This window comes from Artemia sp. Qi Xiang Cuo, chromosome 13 (genome assembly GCF_049724085.1).
Source record: "Artemia sp. Qi Xiang Cuo chromosome 13, ASM4972408v1, whole genome shotgun sequence".
Taxonomy (NCBI): domain Eukaryota; kingdom Metazoa; phylum Arthropoda; class Branchiopoda; order Anostraca; family Artemiidae; genus Artemia; species Artemia sp. Qi Xiang Cuo.
The window spans coordinates 17,765,892-17,788,714 of record NC_142806.1 but is presented as its reverse complement, the minus strand read 5'-3'; the positions used below and the strand labels follow the sequence as shown (position 1 = coordinate 17,788,714).

Here is a 22,823-nt window from a genome sequence, read left to right as displayed (position 1 = left end):
TGAATATCCATGTCGAATGATTTTGTCCGAGAACAAAAAACCCTAAATAGGCTCCGAGATTTAAAAAGCAACTTGGCTGAAAAATAGCAATATACCGTAGTGATCCCTGTTTTTCTGACGGGTCAAACGCACAAAATGTTTATCTATCAACTAAAGGGGTAAATATAGTTCCTTTAATGGCATTATGCAAGCAAAGAGACTATTTTTCAAGGTAGTTTTGCGACACTTATATGATACTTCTAGTAATTCTGCAAAATTCTTGCTGGAGTTGCTCGGTGACTTTCCTTCTTTTTATAAACTAAATTTTTGTTATGATGTCACATGGACTCAAAAGGACTTTCCGACAAGAAGCTTATCACATTCAAAAAAGTTATTATCTGAAAAGGCAAATGAATTATTCTTTTAGCCCATCTTGCAAAAATAAGATTAATCTACTGAGGCTTTTTTACAGAAATTTTAGTTCTGGCATAGTAGAATCGAGACTACAGACAGTATATACTGCCCAACCGCTTATCCTTACACTGACACAAATATATATATATGAGCATTCCGCTCATCTGGATAGATTCATTAAGCAAAATGGCAGACAGCAGAAAAACATAGGCTTCCTAAACTCTGCTCAAAAGCAACATTTCCATATTAACCGGAACACACTTTCGGTGCCCAAACATTTCTGATCCCTATTAAACGTGTGAGCAATACCAGCATTGTTACAAAAAGATGAACCAATTAGTTTAAAGGAAGATATATATGTATGTATATATATATATATATATATATATATATATATATATATATATATATATATATATATATATATATATATATATATATATATATATATATATATATATATATATATATATATATATATATATATATATATATATATATATATATATATATAAAACCGAGTAATGAAGTTGTAAAAATAATTGTAATAATCTCCGCTAATTACAGAAACCGAGATTATCCCTGTAAAGCTCGTATCTGACATTTCCACAAGTTTTATACTTTTGTTTTGTATGCTAGTTTTATAATTTGTTATAGGGAAAAGAAATCATGGAGTACACATTGCTCTTCACTAAGTCAACTGAGGGAAAAATCATGGAGTGACTTCACTAAGTCAACATTTAAAGTTAAATAGAGTTAAATAAATTTTAATTGGAAGTTTAAATTTTTTAAGCTTTTTGAATAAAATTAACGATGTCAAAACAAAAACCAGGGTTCTGATGGGTCAAATGATTTAAATTTTAAAAATTTATAAGAACATTTCACTTTTAGCCATTTTTTTAAATACCTAACTCCTGCTGGACAATCTTTTATTACAGGATTTTGCAACTCTGCTTTTCACGCCACCCCCAAAAGTAGAGAACAACTGAGGAAATTGAGGAAGGGGCAGCCCCCTCATATACGGAATAACATCTCTTCGTTTTAAGTTTTAATATTGCTCCTTAATTTCAGTAGGAAATAACCTGTTTCTTAAATTTAATTTCTGAATGTTTTTCAAATAACGCCAGAAAATACCCTCTACCCCTTTTATGAGGTAATTTCTAAAAACCACTGGCCTCAAAAGACCGCAAAAAATCTGACATCAAAGGAAGATCAGCAGGATAATGTAGATCGACGGGATTGAAGTCTAACTGAACATATATTACCGTGCTGATTCATCTTTGAATACGGCTTAGCAGAGGGTCTCTGGTAATTATTTCAGAAGCTTATAAATGTCAAATACGAGCTTTAGGCTTAACAGCAACGAAATAAGAATATCAGCTGTATTTATGCTTTATTTTTTGTCTTGAATTTTGCGTTCCTTACAATTGGCCGAAGCCAAAAGAGTTCTTTTGCCAAAATGACAAAACAGGTATCCTTGTATATATTATTAAAACTAGCCTATGTTCAGTATACTAGTCTGGTCGTATCTATTTTACAATATTAATAATAAAAGTTTGACAAAAAAAAAAATAATCTGCATACTTTCAGAATAAACTTTAGACCTTTAAGTGAAAGTTTCTCAAAATTTTTCTTCTTCTTAATTTTTTTTTTGTTATTCTTATTATTTGGATAAGGCTGCACTGTCTGTGACACTAAGTTTTTACGGGCCTTGGTCTCTATTCCCAACTCCTAAAATTCTGAGCATTTTCGATAAGCCCATCGATTTTTGAGACTACATTAGGACCCAGATCGGTATTACAAGTCTTCTGTGAGCCTAAAATTTAGGATGGCCGAAGAAGAACCAATAAAGAACATTCTGCAATTTCCACAGAAAGTGTTTTTTTCTATTTTTTATAGATTTTAATTTAACTATGTTTGGATGCAAGTCGGTAATACTAACCTCAAGTGGGCCTATATCTTCAGAGAGCCGAAGAAGAACAAGTAAAGAAACTTCAACTTTGAAATCATGGTGAGGCATATCACAGCCCTCAAATATTTCTGATAGAAACGTAGGCCACTGCTGTCGCCATTCGCGTTTCGCCATTTCAACAACGAGACGACCAATTCCATCTTTGAGATAACTAGGCTCCCTGGCTATATTTTCAATCTTTCCATTGAGTAGCTCCATGGCGCAATCATATTTAAAAAATAAAATAATTGGTGTTGGCTTTAAATTAAAACAAAAAAGGGGGCGGATTCCAAAAAGGTAAAACTAAAAAAAAAAAAAAAAAATCTAACTTGCTTTTTTTTTATGAATTATATGAGGGAACTTAAAGTACCAAAGAAATAAAAATGAAAACATCTTTTGCCCCCTAACCCCATCTTGGGTTTGGTCATACCAGGATCGTTTACGATTTTATTTTAGTTGTTATGTAGATATTTTTGTAAAAAGCTTGGGCAATTGGACAGTGTTGCCGAACTGGACCGTAAAACAAAACAAAAATAAGCGGAAACTAGTTCCATAAATTTGACGATACTTTTCGCTTGTAAAAATTCAAATAATCAATCTTTTCATACCCTCGCACGTTATTTCTTGTTTACGCAACTGGAGGAAACTGGGCAAATATCCTAAAGGTAAACTCTTTAACTTTCGATAAATGCTTTTATGATATTATTATGCGTAATGGATAATCGCTATGGGTAATGGACACTGAATAATCGCTTTTGGCTGTAAATCAACATAGAAAAAGGAGGAGTAACCCTAGCAGAAACTTTATAGAAATATAATCTAAGGTTACATTTCTTATTAATTCTATTTGGAAACTTAAGACGTAGCGCAGAGAAACAGAGAGTTTATTTGTATACAATAACTCCAAAAAACCGGTTCTTAAAATTTAAGAGCCAATCAGGTATTGCATCCGTGGTAAAAATTTGATATAAAACAGCCTGTAAAAAACAGCGTTGTTACATGTCTTCCTTTTCTTACATATGCTTAAAGAGTAAAATGATATGCTAATACAAAAATACTTCACAAAAATCCAATAGAATTACATTAAATTTTTCAACAGCAAAATTTTTGTGAGGGTCGAATAAGGACAACGAAATTGTCCCAGAAAGTTTCAACTCAAACTCCAAGTCACGAGAAAAATTTTTTATTAGAACTACAACTTTGTTTTTGTTTATAAAAACATAAAATCTCACAGTTGCCTCTAAGGCAACCAGGGCAATTAAGGCAACTAAGTAATCCAGGATTTTCGTTCAAAGGTAGGAAAAGGAAGGCTACAAAAAAACTTTACAAAACACATCCAAATTTGTTTATATGCATTTTTTTACTTTTACACTTTTAAAACAATAACAAGGCGTTGCCTTCATACAAATGTATGCTTCAATTGATCAGTGGTTGGGATACGATCCAGTCATTCTTTTTAGACCTCCAAGTGTATGATAGGGATTAACAGCGACTATCTAGTTAGGGGGTATACGCATATTGTAGCCTGAGAGCAAAGTTATCAAATTGTTCCGAACTCATTCCAAGATAAACACGATAAAAGATATTGAACAATGCTTCTCCATCTTTCTACAGTCAAGCTAATAAAACTGTGTCAGCTAAATCTTTTCTTCGGCTACTTACGATGGTTAAGACAAGTAACCAGGATGGCGTGATTTTACTCTCAGAAAAGGACTGATTAGGATAAAACCGAACATTTTTTGAACAAACTTAGTGGGAGAAAATTTCCGGGGGCGGGATGTTCTAACCGGGTAGCCCAACTGCATGGGACCCTGGTTACCGCTGTGTATTCTTATAATTTTATTCCCTTGGAACGGTACTGTAGGATTGGAAGCATAAACAGGGCCCTTATCTGGCCCAATACCTAGAAATATTTCTTTAAGAGACGGCACAAAAAATATGTCAGTGGTAGGGCAGTAAAAATCTACACAAGTGTAAGAGGCGTGTCAACCACGCCTTTCCTATAATGAGCAGATTTATAACAAGTAAAATTTTTATTTTAACCAATGTTTCAGTATCTTATAAACGGTTATGGACAAAGATCCAAAGCTGCCAGTAGTAGAATTCGACAGAAATCCAAAAACTTTAAACAAATTAACGCGAGAGGATTTATTCAAGAAGAATAAGATTTAAGAATAATCATTTGAACATAATTAAAAACTATGAGCGGCACTTACAGTATAGCGCCTGACCACTTAACTAAAAACGTAAAGAAAAAAGTTCTTTTTAATGGAATAGTTGACACTATTAATCTGCAACGTTACAGGGTTGAAATTAAAATTTAACTTTTTCGCGAGTGATAATTAACCACCATTTTGTACTTTCAAGAGTTACTTTAAGTGATAATCCAGTCTACACAGAGTTAATCTTCGTTAGTTCGGAAAAATCCTGGCAGGTTAAGAAGTGGATTTTCTCAACGTGATCAAATAGGCTAGTTGACGTTAACCTAGCAGACCTATTGGTGACTGAATTCTACTTTCTCTTTCTTTCAGGTGTAAATTTTTAAGTACATAAAACATAAGAATGACACAGTTTAGGTTAGTCTGAAAAATAGAATAAAATCACAAAATAATAGATGACGTTGGTGATTTTGCTTCTCAGCACTAGCGCCAGTTTTACCTCTTTTAAGTTTACCACGCCCCATTGAATGACAAAACTCTTGGGTTTTGCAAACTTCAATTCTTATTATATTTTTTTAGAGAGCCTGAATTTTAACGCAATCATGAAAAAGAAATCAGTTGTTTCTTGGCAAAGTGACACGTAAAATACAAAAGGTTAATAAAGACAACGCGAACAGAAACTAAATTTTTAATGGTTTAAACATCAAGGTAGAAAATTTCTCCACAAATTTTCTTAATTGTAATATTGTAACATAGAAAAATAGCTTCTTTGACCTTTTCGAGTTCACAGAGAAAACGACAACATGTGTCATTTTCTGTATGTCTTACAAATAAATAGGATGAAGTATTTTCTATTAAATAGCTCTTATGACATAGACTATAAGATTCTATGTTTCTTGATGAGATCATGAGAGATGCGGAAAATTCTTTAAAATCAATCACTCCCTCCGTCCTTCAATGGAGAGTGACATTTCTAATTAAACCTGACCATGTCACTTACTTAGGGCAAAGGCACTAATATTGCACATATTTATAAAAACCTGTTACGGTGAAAATAAATTCCCGATACTGAATTAACACAATTCGTAGTAGATGAATCTAATAACCGGCAAATTATTTCTCATTTAAAGGCAGTCAATTATATTTCTCTGTCAATTATATTTCAATTATATATATATATATATATATATATATATATATATATATATATATATATATATATTATATATATATATATATATATATATATATATATATAATATATAATAATATATATATAATAATAATATATATATAATAATAATATATATATAATAATAATATATATACATAATAATAATATATATATAAAAATAATATATATATAATAATAATATATATATAATAATAATATATATATATATATAATATATATAATAATATACATATAATAATAATATATATAATAATAACTAATACAGTAAGTTGGTGGTATTATTATAGGGACCAGGATTATACTTCAAAATTTGGCTGACTTGTTCCACATGGGAGGGGGAGGGACTTTTAGGGGGCTAAACAAAAATTATTCAGGCTGAACATGTGAGTAGATGTTCACTTTTTTTTAGGATGACCACAACTTTTAATTTGCATATTTTTCGAAACAAAAATTTCCAAATTTTACCTTAAATTCCTCAATAAATAAATATGCATCATGTCGATCGGATTGCGATGCCAAGGGATTTAATGTGGTTTCAATAGCTGAAGTAATTGACTTTAATACAAGTTATGCAACTACAGACATCCTGTAAAAAGAAGAAAAATAAACATAACCAAACTAATTAAACGTTAATGCACCCAGTCCACATTTATGGAGAGCAATGGGTATTCCTCAGATCAACGTAGGGAAATCCCCTTTTTCTGTATGAAGGAATGTTCTAAATGTTAGTAAACCTTTGAGATGAGGAAAGCTAATTCTGAATGCCTGATGTTTCAGATGTACGCCTAAGATGTCATTACTGAAGCTGGAAACTTTTCTAAACAAGCTGTAATAGATCCACCTTCTCCAAAAAAGTGGCCTCCACCCTGATAGTCGGCTATTGTCAAAAGTCCTTCTTTAATAAGACTTTATAGTGTCAATAAGATTGATAATATCAGTAATTTTTACATATTTTTATGCTGAAAATGTTATATTAATTCTTTATTAATTCAATGCAAAAAATCAATTGAAATTGAAGTCATACCAATAGACTGGAAAGCTGCCCATATCTCCTCAATAAAAAAAAAGGTGGAGACTAAAGCAAATCTTGCAATTATCAGCCAATCAGCAGCATCTCTGCAGTAGGAAAAATCTTACTATTATAATTGCCACAAATCTCAAACATTTGTTCAAAACAACCTTCTGTCAGAACAAAAACATGGATTCTGGCCAGGCAGGTCAGTCAAAACAAATCTTGTAAACTCACACAATTACATAACTAAGCTCCTTACCCATAGTCTACTCATATATATAGTCCTTAAAGACTTTTTTCAAAGATTTAATAAAGTCTGCCAAAAATCACTTCATATGAAACTGAAGACAATGGAAATTAAAGAGGGTGTGGTGGAATGGATTATGCTCTACTTGAATGGAAGAAAGTAGTGGGTGAGATTTTATGGTGATGGTTGTATGTCCTGCTTTCCCAAAATAGCAGAGGTCTTAAGTGGGTGGTCTAAGGAACTGCTTTGGGGTCCACACTTTTCAAAATACACAGTAACATCCATTCAAAATACGTTAAATATAAACCTAGTCTGTACATTGTCAACCCAAGTCTGTACAATGGTCCTGTTGACAACTATGAAGTTGTGAACCAATACTGTCAGACCTCAACAACACTAAGCTCCTTACCCATGGTCACTTCAAAATATGTTTCTCCATGTCTGTACAATGGCTCTGTTGACACTGAGGAAGGTGTGGGCTCAATAGTGTCAGATCTCAACATTGATGAATGGACCAAGATAAAGAGACTCAAGTTTAATATTGAAAAGTAAAGTTCTCTACGATTGAAGAAACAACCTACAACTGCAATACTTATTGCCAAAAAGTCTGAAGTCAGACAGCCATTTCCCAAGACTACCTTGGAAAGAGATCTTCAGGCCATTGTATATGAAGACCTTATATTCAACCACTAAAACCAAGTTCCAGTACCAAAGACAAACTAAATCTTTGGTATCATCAAATACAAAATTATAAATAGACCTTCTGTAATTATAAATAAATTTAACAAGAAACTAGTTAGACTGGGATTAGAGTCTGGAATGTGCAATACTACAACAATTAAGAAAATGGACCAAATGGTTCTCAAATCTGCCCAAAGAAGGACAACAAATGACGTAAAAGTTTAAAGGTAAAAAGTATGGATTCCATCAATAAAGCCTAACTTGCCAACTTTAGGTACTATTGACAAATAGGAAACATGATAATGACCTACAATCTATCAAGTCCAACTGCAAAGAACTATTTCAGCCTGCAAAGTCATTAAGAACAAGAGGTCACAAAGCAAAGCTGTTTCACAAAAACACAGTGCCATTTTTTTTTTCTTTAACTACATCAAAAGTCTGTAGAATCATCAAAAGTGAGATGTGTGTGAGTTCATAGACACCTGACTATTTCCAAGCAAATCTCAACAAGGATTGGATGACAAAACCATGGCTCATGCAATGGGATAGAGCAGATGTACTGCAGCCAAGGCTGTAACATTTTGTTACGTTTTATAGGTGAGACAAAAATTTGTGGGAGGGTTCAAACCCCAACCCCCTGGATAAAGAAGATGCTAACTTTGGCTAAGAAGATGCTAATTCTGCCAGCACCGTAGACTAGATGTGTCTCCAACACGGCAATTAAACTTTCCCTAGTTTGGATTAAAAATATTGACATTATACATTATGCAAACAGCACATTTCATAATATTCACTTTTTGATTTTGATAATCTATGTTATAATATATTATAAGAGCTAGTATACTTTCAAACTTGTTGCTCAAATATTATTGAAGAGCTGGCTAAATTACACAACAGGCCATTATGAATGGTTCCATTGAGACTCAACTCTATTTAATTCAACCATATTTATCTTTAACTCAATCCAAGCGGATCACTCTCCATTCAACTAAACAGCATTTAATTCAGTCTCTTCTAGATTAACCCCCTCCCCCAATTCAACTCAACCCTTGATGATACAGCTCAAACTTCATTTATATAAACACTAATTAAAACAATGACGCATGACTATGTTTTATTGCACCTGATAGAAATTTAACTTGTATGAAATTGTAGTTATCTATTTCTTAATTATTTTGTCAGCATTTCTTATTTTATGGGCTAAGCTGTCTTAATGATACAATTCATGTTCTATTTAAAGAATCCTAACCCTCTCCCTTTTCTCAGTTCTAAAATAAAATTGCAACAGTGGTGATTATCCTACCTAGAAGCAGTTTTGAATAACAAATCATTCACTTTTTGTATTTGAAACTTTTGGGTGAAGTGTGCTATATAACAGTAAAACCAGTGACCAGTTGATGTATGTCTTTATGTAGTGGGGGAAGTAAACCCCTAATTCCACAAAAACCCGGATTATTATTCATTTTAGTGTCTCTACAATGTTCCAGTGACTTGCTAATGCTAGAAAAGAAAAGAAAGAAAAAGAAAAGAATCTGCTTTGTATTAATTATAGTGTTGAGGCGAAAATAAATAACATCCATCTAGCATTAACCTATCAGCTTTATATCTGAATTAAATAAAAAAAAAAACAATTTTTTTTCGACTGAAAGTAATGAGAAACATTAAAACTTAAAACGAACAAAAATTATTACGTATATGAGGAGGTTCACCGCCTGGTCAATATCTCGCTCTTTACGCTAAAGTTCAAATTTTGTTTGAATCACAAAGGTTGTTAATTAGAATAGATAGCTCTTTTGAAAGCACTAACGCAAACTTTAGCGTAAAGAGCAAGGTATTGACTATGGGGCGAACCACCTCATATACGTAATAATTTCTGTTCGTTTTAAGTTTTAATGTTGCCTCTTTAATTTCAGTTGATAAAACTGTTTTTTTTAATTTAATTTCTGATCATTTTTTAAATAATGCTGGGAAATCCGGCGCCCCCTTCATAGAAATGTCCCTTCCCCCAAGGAAACATTCTCCCACGTAACCCCCTCCTCCGAGCCTCCCCCCTCCAACCAGAAAAAATCCCTCCTGAAAACGCCTGTATACTTCCCAATAGCCAATACTATATGTAAACAATGGGCAAAGTTCATAACTTGCAGCCCTTCCCCCGGGAACTGTAAGGGGAATAAGTCATCCTCAAAGACATATTTATTAGATTTTCGACTATGCTGAACAAAATGGCTATCTAAAAATTTTGATTGGGTGACTTTGGGAAAAAAATGAGCGTGGGAGGGGGACAAGTTACCCTCCAATTTTTTGGTCACTTAAAAAGGGCGCTAGAACTTTTCATTTCCGTTCAGACGAGCCATCTCACGATATTCTAGGACTACTGGATCGATACGACCACCTCTGGAAAAGAAAAAAACAAGAAAAAGAAAAAAAATAAACATGCATCTGTGATCTTTCTTCTGGCAATAAAATACAAAATTCCACATTTTTGTAGATAGGAGCTTGAAACATTTACAGTGGGGTTCTCTGTTATGCTGAATTTGATGGTTTAATTTTCATTAAAATTCTATCACTTTTAGGGGTTGTTTCCCCCTTTTTTGAAAATAAGGCAAATTTTTTCAGGCTTGTAACTTTTGATGGGTTAGACTGAATTTGATGAAACTTATATATTTGAAATCAGCATAAAATCCAATTCTTTTGACATGTCTATTATTATCAAAATTCCATTTTTTAGAGTTTTGGTTACTATTGAGCCGGATTGCTCCTTACTTACAGTTTGTTACCATGAACTGTTTGATAAATTTTTAAAACTTGATATTAATTTTTTTTCGTTTTGCAAAGCAAATTAGGTAGGGGGATATTAGAGGAGAATTTTAAACACCAGTTAAAGGGTTTTCAATAATTGAAATTTCAGTAGTAGACCTTTTACAGTTTCAAGCCTTTATACTCCAGAAATGACAATCAAATTGCATGTTGGTGTCATAAAGCATTTTATAATGGTGCTATCAATTGTCATGACAAAATTATAATAAGTACATAAATGTAACTACCGGTATTAGCTTCTGTATGACCTTAAACACTCTTTATGATGTTCTAGTGCACTATTAGTACCAGAGAAACAAAAAAGAACTATTTCCAAATCTTTTTGAAAATTACCATAAATTTATTTCTATAATAACATATTACTATAAGATGAATTTGAATAATAGCTATCATTCCTGAGTCAGGGTCAATGGCAATTTTTTCCTAACAAGACAGTTTTTTTTTTCAAACATGCTTTTGAGGTTTTGGCTACTATGGACCAAAGTTTTCTTTGTGCTAGGTTGCAGCTATTACTGCAACCATAAGATTCAAGTCTGTTTGAGGCCTGGACACACAAAAAATAGCCAATAGTAAAGAAATCATGTCATCACATTTCCTCAGGTATGCAAGAGTAGGAAGCTTCAAGTTATGTAAACGCTCTTTATATGGCATTTGTTTGAGGCCTTCTACCATTTTGGTTGCTCTTCATTGAACTCTTTCTAGTATTTCTTTGTCCTTCATATCTAGTATTTCTTTGTCCAAGATATAGTGTGACACCGGGGACATTCCAACCAATAGACACAGGAAAACTAGTGCCTTGTAGAGCTTCATTAACACACTTGGGAGTCTGCTAGAGATAGTTCTTTTGATCAATCCGAGAGATTGGAGGGCAGACAACAATACAGAGTTTGCAAGGGTGCTAAACTTAAGTTGATGATCAACAATGACTCCAAGGTCTCTTTCTTCAGGGACTGCAAAAAGGGGGTTACCTTGGGGATGGTACTGCTGATGTGTATTTTGATTACCAAAGTGGATTACATGGCATTTGTCAGCATTAAAAGAGAGGAGCCATGTATCAGCCCAAGTCCCAAGAATATCAAGGTCCTTTTGGATAGATTGCAGGTCAGACGTTGTGGCTGCTTTACCAACAAGTTTTGAATCATCAGCATAAAGAGTGAGGAGGTTTGAGAGAAGAGACTTGGCCCAAGAATGGTCCCCTGGGGAATGCTCCTTAAAACAGTTGTAGACAGGGAGAAATGAAGGACACATTGAGAGTTGTGAACTCTTACAACTTGCGTTCTTTCTGAAAGGAAACTCTGTATCCACTGTACAATAGCATCATCAACAGCTGCTGCTTTTAGTTTGGTGATGAGGACTTTATGGCAAACCCTGTCAAATGTTTTTGAGAGATCCAGGAGCCCCATGTTGACAGGCAAATCATTATCTAACAATGATGTAACATACTTGTATTTGTGTATTAGATTTGTATCAACAGATCTCAAAGATCTAAAGTCATGTTGAGTGGAAGTGAGAATGTTGTTAATTTCCAAGTGCTGCTGAATTAGAGCTCTGTTGACAAATCTCTCAAGAACCTTTACAACTGCAGAAGTGATGCTGATATGATGGTAACTTTCTGCATGATCTTTGGGGCCTTTTTTGTGGATTGGTGTTATATAGGATATTTTCCAATCTGACAGTAGTTCTGTCTTTTGTAGGGACAGCTCAAAGGGTCTACACAAGGGAGAACTGAGAACAACTTGGGTTTCCTTGAGAAGCCATGGGACTGAGTTAAACCATGGCTAGGGTGTTGGGTTGAAGGAAGAAGCACCTAAAGACTATAATACTACCAAAACATCCCAGAGATATCAGTCTCAATTCAGATGACAAACACAAGGTAGCCTATAGAACTAGAATAAGGCTATTGAGAAGGAAACATGTTAACAATACAAATTTTATTTAATAATATGAAGAAAAATGTAGTTAAAAAATTTTTTAAGCAATTCCACTATATTTTACATATAGCCCCCCCCCCCCTTACTGTGCAAATATAGCCCAAATTATATATTTCGAATGTTTCACTATTGTTTCAATCTGTGTATTCATAAACTGAAAGAATGCTGAAAAAATCAGAAACAGAAAAACACATGGAAAATATATTATTTGGGCTATATACTTGAACATTAGCAAGGAGGGGGAGGAACAGTGGAAATCTTTCAAAATTTGTTAACCATAATTTTTCTGCATGTCATTAAGTAAGAATTGTTTTCTTAACACGTTTCCTTCTCAATAGTCCTAATTGTAGGTTTATTGACCAAAAAGACATAAATGGGTTCTAAAACAAAGAGTAAGGTAAAAACCAGTATCTGATTGAGCAAAATTGCCTCAGATTTTATAATAGGAATTGAGAAGAGTTTTATATATCAATTAATAGCTAAAAATCTAAGCTATGCCTCAATATGGTTATTATTAAGATCAAACATTTAAAACTATGAGTTTATTGACCCTTTTTGAAAATACCAATTATCCTATTTTGATGTATATACTCCTTTCAGTTTTAGTTATATTTTTTGATGTTTTAGTTTCTGATGATCCTTTCAGTACTGTATCACAGTTTTATCCGCATATTACCAGCAAGATGATTGTCTTCTGATTCTAAAATTGTCACTTTTATTACCTTAAACTGCGGCTAGGAGCAATCTAAGGACTTCTCCTTGTAGAGCTCCAGAATGATGACTTAAGTTGTATACAAAAATCTGTAGTGACCAGGTGCTGTTCCAGGATCAGTAGCATCCCAATTGAGTTTACACTTGCTGGAGGACCACTCAGTATCTAGCCTTTGTTTGAAAACATCAAAGGATTCTGCAGTAATCATTTCATTAGATAGTTTGTTCTAGTAAGAGTTTTAAAGATGAGAAAAAGCATTTATTAACTGTTGACAATTTGTGAGGAAAAAAATTGAGTGCAGACTCTAGCTATTGTAGACTGCTTGATAAGTTTCAGGTGATGACCTCTAATTTCTAATTTATGGCAGTGGACCCCTCACCCAATTCTGTAGAACAGGCAGCATACCTATCATGGCCTTTAACTGGGCTTATGTGTTTATGCTTTGCCTTGCTGGACATAATAAATTCAGTTAAATCAGGAAGTGAAACTGAACAAGTCCAGGGTATGTGTTAGGTTACTAACGAAAAATCTCTTCCAAAATCTACAAAATTCAACAGAAAATACTTATCTGAAACAACTTCTCAAGCTGTCACTAAATCTGAAACATGGAATTAAGGCAAATGCTTCTTAAGAGTTAAGGCAGGCACTTGGCTCACTGTCTTTACACAATGAAACCAAAAATGATTTGCAAATCAAAATATTGCATTGCAAATAGGTCACAGGATTTGAAAAACATCATCTTTATTCTATAAATCACAAATATTATTTTTTCTTTCAATTGCTTATCAAAACAGAGACCATATTTAAACATATGATGACAAATGTGGGGGCCCTAGTCTTTTAAAGATATGTGCTTGTCTACCTTTGGTATCTTTACAATTTTTTCTCGAAAATTAGAAGTTAAGCGGTAAGCTACCACTACTACTACTAGCAACTCATCACAGCAAGCAATCCAATCTATTCAAAGTCTCCCTCTTTACTACCTTCCAGGAAGTTGCCATTTTCCTTAATTGTCTCTTTATGACATCTTTCCACCCAGCATTGGGCGACCTGCTTTCCATTTAGCCTGTGGCGGTTGGCTGAAAGGAACAGTCTTTGGCAATCTGTCGTTCTTCATCCGCAGAATGTGCCCTTGCCATTTCAACCATCCTCCCATTATAGCTCTAGAAAGTGGGATTGAACCACACTTTTCATACAGCTTATTTTTTGAAATACAGTCAGTCAGCTGGGTACTTTAAACAATCTGTTGTAAACTTCTCTGGAAAATATCTAGCAAATCTTCCTACGTTTCTCGGAGCGCCTATGCTTCAGAACCATAATTAACCTCTGTCATCACCAGGAGTGTTCCAAGCCTCTTTTCATTAAAGGAATGAACTTCGTATATTTTACCAAATCGCAACCTAATTTATGTTTAATTTTCTGCAGAAATCAGGAATTTTGCAACATTTCTGCCAAATTTTCATATTCAGTGAAAACTCTACTGAATGCTAAAAAACTTACGAGGCGGAGTGCCCCCACCCCCCTCAGGACGCCCCTGGTCATCGCTGCAGCTTCTAATATTTCAATCTTGGTTTGCAGACTTATCTTCCTATTTTCTTTTTACTTCTTTCAAATGTAAATAAGCACTCTGAGCCTTGGCTGTTGTACTTTTAGCATCTTCACTGCTCCCACCATCTTTACTAATAATATTATCAAGTTAAGTAAAGCTGCCTACCTGATCTATCTTTTCGCTACCAAACATCACCTTTTCATCTTCATTTATTCCTAGCCTTAGAGATTTACTTTTCTTAATATTAACTTTCAAACCTATTCTAGCGCCCTGAATTTGCAAAACCTCGAAAAGTTCATTCATTTTTGTCAAACTTTCATCTAATGCTCTTAAATCGTCAGAAAATCTAAATCCAGGAAAGTCTTTCTTTCCCGTTTAATTCTGTGCTCTCCCATTACCTTTTCTGTGCTCCTTGAGACAAAGTCTATCACAATAATCCATTTAAATGTGATAGACCACAACCCTGCTTAGCTCCTGACTTAATATGAAACCAGCTGCTACCCTCATTTCCTACTATAACTACACAGTATTATTGTACATAGCGCTAATCACTTTAATGTCTATCTGTTATACTATATATAGTCAGGGAACCACTCGTCAGAAAAGTGACGATTAGGTGATCAGTAAGCAGCAGAAGGTTTGACTATAAAACATGAGGTAATCGATAGCGCTAATTACGAATATGAACTTTATACGTTCGATCAAGGGGTGCTAATGTTCAAAATTTAAAAAAAACGAGTATTTTTGCTCTTAAAAAATACATTTTGCAAAAACTTTCAACAATGATCACGCAGTCTATAGAAATCTATACCACTAATTACGAGTACCCCGAAATACTAGTAACCTTGAAACAATTTCATTGTTTTCGTTCTTAAAAAAATCGCTCAGATATTCAAGCTATTCCGTTGAGATATTCAACGGAAATTTATATTATGGCTATTCCTAAGAGGAACTGCTAGCTATTCCGTGTAGTGTACTATATAACAAACAAACTTTAAAAGATACCAGCTCAGCAAGTCAAATTTTTACACCTGAGTCTAAATGATAGACAGACGAAACTTTGAAAACTACAGAATTAGAAAAGTTAAATATACAGCATAAAAGAAGCATTCAAACATATCGCACAACAGCCATAAAGTAAATCATACAGTCTACGTCGAGCACTTGATCAATTTTTGGTACAACGCTTGCACGACCAGAACTCAGGAGCAAAACTATCTGGGAATATCTTAAGGGGAGAAACAACTGAACTAGCCTTACCATCCAAGAAAGTCCAGCCAAACATCTAGGGGATCTAAAACTGTGGCTTTTGTTCATTTCGCTTCTAAGAAAATTTCCAACTAGAAGTAAACGTGAATTTCATAGAACTCATAGGTAGTGTCAGATGGCGGAAAACATTTGAGCTCCTGCTTTCGAGGATATAAATATATTCAAAAGTCGGAAGGAGAGGTAAGGAGGTGTGAATTTTTACCACAGACGGCGACAATGACTTTCCTGCAAATATAAAGAAAGTTTTCTTACACAAAAGGATCAAGCCTGGATCTTTCTATTTCTTCCACGAGTAAAGAAATCCGTTCCTGTAATCCCTATTTCTCGATTGCTTTGGCCTTATAAAGCAAAAGAAAAAAACTACATTGCATAAATTGTGATTAAGTATTTCATTTGCCCGTACAATAGTGGGGTTTCTGTTTGCAGAAATATCACTAAGTACAGGGGCGGATCTAGAGCAAAATATTGGAGGGGGATGTAACAAGGGTGCCAATATTGACCAAATTGGCACCAGAAATAATCTTGGGGGGAGGTATCCCCGGATCATCCAGTGACTAAGTAGAAGGTCATAGATCAATGACGAGTTTTCTTAAGATTCACGCTACAGAATAGAATGAGTTATAGTTGTACACCTAGAAACTGCGCTATTTGTTGAGGGGCCAACAATCCCCTGCCCGTTTCCATGTGACAAAAAAAATTGTATCTTCCTTGATTTATCGTACATTTCTAAACATTTTTTATACTAGGGACCAAGTAAGATAAAAATTGAAGGGTCATAAGTCACATGCTTCTTCATAAGGCAAATTCAGTGTGTTTTAATTTGAAAGTCTCTATGTGAATAGAATTAAAAAAGAAATAAAAACCATTAAATAAACTTTACCACAAAATGTGTATTTGCCCTCTCCTCCGTTGCCCGTGTTGCTTTGTTTATCAGTCTAAATCTATTTAATTCGTCTGAACAACTTCCTAAGAGAAGTATGGGAATTCGGATCTAAGCCCCCTAAAAGCGCACAAACCTATAATGAGTCTAAGGTCTTTAAAAGGTTCATACTACAAAATGAATCAACTGGTACTTACATATGTTTGATTACTAGTTCTTCGTAGCTCTTTAGAAAATATGGCACATTAACCATCCTGCGAGAATCATAGCCAGCGCGCTAGAGCTGCCTAAGTAAAGATTGATGTGGGCACAATGTGTTTTTTCTCCACCCGGGCACTTCGTATCGAAGGAGCTGTCGTAGAAACATGATTTCCAGATAGAAAATATGTTTTTTAGGAGGACACTCCCACACAACCCTCAGGGCGAGGGTTTTAAGTTAAGCCCTGGGGGCATAAAGGTTTTTTATAGAAGGCGTTGTCATAGAAACTTCAAAACAGGCTCAATCGATTGGAAATTCAAAGAGCTAGTACCCTTTTTAATAGTCAAAAGTGATTGGAGGGCAACTAGCCCCCCCCCACGCCCATCACTCCCCCAAACACATCCAATCAAAATTTTGAGATAGTCATTTTGTTCAGCGTCGTTGATTTCCAGATAGAAAATATGTTTTTTAGGAGGACACTCCCCCACAACCCTCAGGGCAAGGGTTTTAAGTTATGCCCTTGGGGCATATAAGGTTTTTATAGAAAGTGTTGCCATAGAAACTTAAAAACAGGCTCATTCGATTGGAAATTCAAAGGGCTAGTACCCTTTTTAATAGTCGAGAGTGATTGGAGGGCAACTAGCCCCCCCCACCCCCATCATTCCCCCAAACACATCCAATCAATATTTTGAGATAGCCTTTTTGTTCAGCGCAGTTGATTTCCAAGTAGAAAATATGTTTTGAGGAGGACACTCCCCCACAACCCTCAACGCAAGAGTTTTAAGTTATGCCCTGGGGGCATATAAGGTTTTTATAGAAGGCTTTGTCGTAGAAACCTCAAAACAGGCTGATTGGATTGGAAATTTAAAGGGCTTGTAACTTTTTTCAATAGTTAAAAAGTATTGGAGGGCAACTAGCCCCCCCCCCACCCATGCCCATCATTCCCTCACACGTCCAATCAAAATTTTGAAATAGCCATTTTGTTCAGCGTATTGATTTCAAGATAAAAAATTGTTTTTGAAGAAGACACTGCCCCACAACCCTCAGGGCAAGGGTTTTAAGTTATGCCCTGGGGGCATATAAGGTTTTTATAGAAGGCGTTGTCGTAGAAACTTCAAAAAAGGATCATTCGATGGGAAATTCAAGGGGCTAGTACCCTTTTTAATAGTCGAAAGTGATTGGAGGGCAACTAGCCCCCCCCCGCCCATCATTCCCCCAAACACATCCAATAAAAATTTTGAGATAGCCATTTTCTTCAGCGTAGTTGATTTCCAGATAGAAAAATGTTTTTGAGGAGGACACTCCCTCAGAACCCTCAGGGCCATGGTTTTATGTTATGCCCTGGGAGCATTTAAGGTTTTTAATGAAGGCGTTGTCGTAGAAACTGCAAAACAGGCTCATTCGATTGGAAATTCAAAGGACTAGTACTCTTTTTAATAGTCGAAAGTGATTGGAGGGCAACTAGCCCCCCCACTCCCATCATTCTCCCAAACACATCCAATCAAAATTTTGAGATAGCCATTTTGTTCAGCGTAGTTGATTTCAACATAGAAAATATGTTTTTGAGGAGGACACTCCCCCACTTCCCTCAGGGCAAGGGTTTTAAGTTATGCCCTGGGGATATACAAGGTTTTTAAAGAAGGTGTTGTCGTAGAAACTTCAATAAAAGTTCATTCGACTTGAAATTCAAAGGGCTAGTGCCCTTTTTAATAGTCGAAAGTGATTGAAGGGCAACTAGTCCTCCAATTCTTTTCCAATTCCATATTCCAATCCCAATTCCCACATCCCATTCTTTTCCAATTCTAAATTCCAATTCCAATCCACATTCCAATTCCAATCCTCCAATTCCACAGATAATTCAATCTTGGTGATAATTTACCCCACACTATTACCTTTAACATGTCCACGCGTAAAAGTGAGTCGGCAAAATGACAGCAACACACATAAAAAGAATTTCGTATTGGAATTTTGGCAGATTCCCCCAGTGTAAAATTTCCCGTGAAAAGTTTCCTCCCTTGAAATTTACCTCCCCATGGAAAATCTTCCTTGCGGAAGAAAAATCCCAGCAGAAACTTCACCCCCCCCCCACCACCAAAAAAAAATGCATGTATAGTTCCCAATAACAAATACTATACGTATACAATTGGGAAATTTAAAACCTTAAGACCTTTCCATAAGGGCTCTAGGGGGAATTTGTTACCTTCAAAGATATATTTTTTGGGTTTTTCAACTATGCTGAACAGAATGGCTATCTCAAAATTTTGATCAGACGAAATTTGGAAAAAAAGGGGCTTGGGAGGGGGCCCAAGTTGCCTCCAGCATTTTTGGCCACTGAAAAGGGCACTATAACTTTTATTTTCCGTTCAAATGGGCTCTCTCTTGATGTTCTAGGACCACTGGGTCGGAACGATTACCCCTGAAAAAAAAACAAAAAAAACATGCATCCTGTGATGATCGTGATCATCACAGATTCACATAAATATTTTTTAATCAGGGCGAGGGTTATAAGTTATGTCCTGGAGGCATATAAGGTTTTTTTTGAAATATTTGTCGTAGAAACTTGAAAAAGGGCTCATTCGATTGAAAATTCAAAGGGCTAGTGGCCTTTTTAATAGTCGAAAGTGATTTGAAGGTAACTAACCCCCCTTTCACGACCATCCTTTCTCCAAACACATCCAATCAATATTTTAGATAACCGTTTTATTCAACGTAGTTCAAAGTTTCGGAAACTAGGTCTTTAAGGATGACAACCCCTCCCCCTTCCCACAGCCCCCAGGGTAAGGGTTTTAAGTTATGCCGTGGGGGCGTATAAGGTTTTTATTGAAAGTGTAGAAACTTCAAAAGGGCACATTAAATTGGAAATTGATAGGGCTAGTGCCTTTTTAATAGTTGAAAGTGATTGGAGAGCGACTAAAGCCCCTCTCACGCCCACCATTTTCCCAAACACATCCAATCAAAATTTTGATATATCAATTTTGTTCAACGTAGTTGAAATTTCTTGAAATAAGGTCTTTTAGGATGATGACCCCTCAGAGCCCTCAGTGCAAGGGTTGTAATTTATGGCCTAGGGGCATATAAAGTTTATATAGAAAGTTGTTATAGAAATTTCAAAAAGGGCTCATTTGATTGGAAATTGAAATTGCCCTTTTTAATAGTCGAAATTGAGTGGGGTAATTAACCCCCCTCTTACGCCCACCATTTCCCCAAAAACATCCAATCAACGTTTAGAGATAGCCATTTTGTTCAACGTAGTTGAAATTTCTGGAAATTATGTATTTAAGGATGACGAACCCCCCAGAGCCCCAAGGCCAAGGGTTGTAAGTTCTGCCCTGGGGGCGTATAAGGTTTTATAGATAGAGTTGTCGTAAAACTTCAAAACGGGCCCATTCAATTCGAAATTGAGAGGGATAGTGCCCTTTGTAATAGTCGAGAGTGATTAGAGGGTAACTAACCCCCTTCTCACTCCCACTATTCCTCCAAAAACATCCAGTCAAAACTTTCAGATAGCCATTTTGTTCAACGTAGTAGAAAGTTCTGGAAATTAGGTCTTTGAGAATGACACCCTCCCCCTCAGCACTCAGGGCAAGGGTTGTAAGTTATGCCCTGAAGACATGTAAGAGTCTTATTGAAATTTTTGTCGTAGAAACTTCAAAAGGGCTCATTTGATTGGAAATTAAAAGGGCTAGGGCCATTTTTAATAGTTGAAAGTGATTAGAGAGCAACTAACACCCCTTCCACGCCCACCATTTCCCAAAACATATCCAACCAAAATTTCTAGATATGCATTTTGTTCCACGCAGTTTAAAGTTCAGGAAATTATACCTTTGAGCAGGACACTCCCCCCACAGTCTTCAAGGCAAGGGTTATAAGTTATGAACTGGGGCAATATAAGTTTTTATTGAAATCTTATAAAATAGACCATTGAAAAGAATAGTCTTCATTCTTTGGGCTGACTAAACGAATCTGGAGAAGAACCCTCAAAGATAACAAGATGCAAAACCCTGCCGAAAATTCAGTCCGAAAGGCAGTGTTTCCGAAGATATTGAAGCTCCTCTGGGATGAGCTGGCAAAGGATGACAATGTAAACCTTCAAAATGGGTTCAGAGCATGCTTTGACAGAAAGCGTTGCATCAAAAAGATTCCCGATAGGCGATCAAATGACGAAATCCGTGAGGCAGTCGGTGATTCTTTCATAACTTCCTTTGAAAGAAGGCGGTTAGTCACTGTTGGTACTGTGTCGCGTAAGCGAACAAAGCTTAACAAGGCTCCCAGAAAATCACTAGCTGAATGGAGTGACAGAGAAGATGAAGATCTTGAGGATTTAAGGACGAGTGAAGTGAAATCTGGCAAAGCTAAAATGAATCCGAATAAAGGAAAGGGAGCTGGGAAAAAGTTACGAGAAGTCCTGAAGCTAGACTGCTCATTTGACGACGCATCAGAAAACTTGCCGGAAAAAGTGTGCGACGATTCCAGTGAACTTGGTTGGGATGAAGGCTAGAACAGTGAAAATGAGGGTGGTGACAATTCTACTTGTAAGAAGGACTCAGGTCTTGCAATTAAACTGTCTGACTTCTATGCTGTGTTCTATGAGAAAGATTTCTACATTGGGCAAACAGAAAACTTTCCAGATGAGGGATGGTGAAGTTCAAATTTATGGAACGTGTGAGCAATGCTGACTTCAGTTACAACTGGCCCAAGAAAGGTGATGTCAGTGTTGTGGAAGAAAGATATGTTTTCGCTGAACCACTCGTTCGAAAAGGACATGGCCCCTTCCAAATTACAGGGCACCGTGAAGTTACAAAGTCATACAAAAAAACTTTGCAAAGAACACAAATTCTAGCCCCCGGTTTTCCGGGATTTCAATATAAGTAACCTTTCTTTACATTAAGTCTTAGAGGAAAAAGTCTGCAAATAAGTGGTTGTTCAAACTTACCGAAAACATGGCCAACTTTGAACAAATTAGGAAACTACATGAACAGTATATAAAATAAAATAACGTCGTTCAAAGCTGAACGAAGTGTGGGTAACTTTAAAATCCATTTTCAAAAAAAAAAATATGGCTATGTGGAAAGGGATAGGATAATCCGTAACGTCCACCCTCTTCAATGGTCAGAAATACATATGGAAATCTGTTTCTAGGTTGTTATGTTACCATTACAAAATTTATTACGAAATAAAGGAGAAAAAAAGGTAGTTTTAGTTCAAAGTAACCCCGTTTAATGCCCTTTTTAATAGTCGAAAGTGATTGGAGGGCAACTAGTCCCCCTTCCACGCCCATCCTCCTATTTGTCCATTATGTTTAACACACTACCCGCATCTTTTTAAGTTGTGGAAATAACAGTTACTTAGTAACATCGTCTTAGTTTTGGGAATACAAATTTACCAGGTATATTGGGTAGTTAACGCATAAAAGGGGTCACAAATGCCCTGGGATAGCATTTCTCATGTGCTAAAAATCTACCATTGATTTTAAGGACCCCCCCAAAATGGCCCATTCGACTGCCTTAAGACCTTGAAGGATAATCAAGGAGTCGATGTGGGCACAATGTGTTTTTTCTCCACCCGGGCACTTCGTATCGAAGGAGTTGTCGTAAAAACTTCGAAAAGGACTCATTCGATTGGAAATTGGAGTGGATGGTGCCCTTTTTCACAGTCGAAAATGATTGGAGGGCAACTGCCCCCCTCACGCCCATCATTTCCCAAAAAACATCCAATCAAAATTTTGAGATTGCCATTCTGTTCAGCGTAGTTGATTTCCAGATAGAAAGTATTTTTTTTAGGAGGACACTCTCCCACAGCTCTCAGGACAAGGGTTTTAAGTTATGCAC

At 35.6% G+C, this 22,823-nt stretch overlaps 1 pseudogene across 1 annotated transcript in view; it reads right to left on the bottom strand.

Moving 5' to 3' along the window:
- LOC148945031 (exportin-5-like) overlaps window positions 1-2,566 on the bottom strand; it is a 155,699-nt pseudogene extending 153,133 nt beyond the window's left edge. Inside the window, exon 1 of the transcript XR_016142679.1 lies at window positions 2,336-2,566. The product of XR_016142679.1 is annotated as an exportin-5-like (transcript). The remainder of the gene's footprint in view (window positions 1-2,335) is intronic.
- Between the last annotated feature and the right edge of the window lie 20,257 nt (window positions 2,567-22,823).